The following is a 201-nucleotide window of genomic DNA, read 5'->3' as shown; positions in this document are numbered from 1 at the left end:
GAGTTAACCAGCTCTGAACAAGATGGTGTGAATGAATGAGAGCTGCTTCACAGATATCCCATGTGGCACACATCTCAGTTTCCCTCCAAGCAGCTTCCAAAGCCAGAATAGGTGTGCCTCAAAAAGCAGAGGATAGGCTGGCCATGGTGGTGCTTGCCTCTGATCCACTCACTCTTGGGTAGATTTCCAAGTTCGAGGCCA

This window comes from Mastomys coucha, unplaced genomic scaffold, assembly GCF_008632895.1.
Source record: "Mastomys coucha isolate ucsf_1 unplaced genomic scaffold, UCSF_Mcou_1 pScaffold5, whole genome shotgun sequence".
Taxonomy (NCBI): Eukaryota; Metazoa; Chordata; class Mammalia; order Rodentia; family Muridae; genus Mastomys; species Mastomys coucha.
This window is presented reverse-complemented; position numbering follows the sequence as displayed.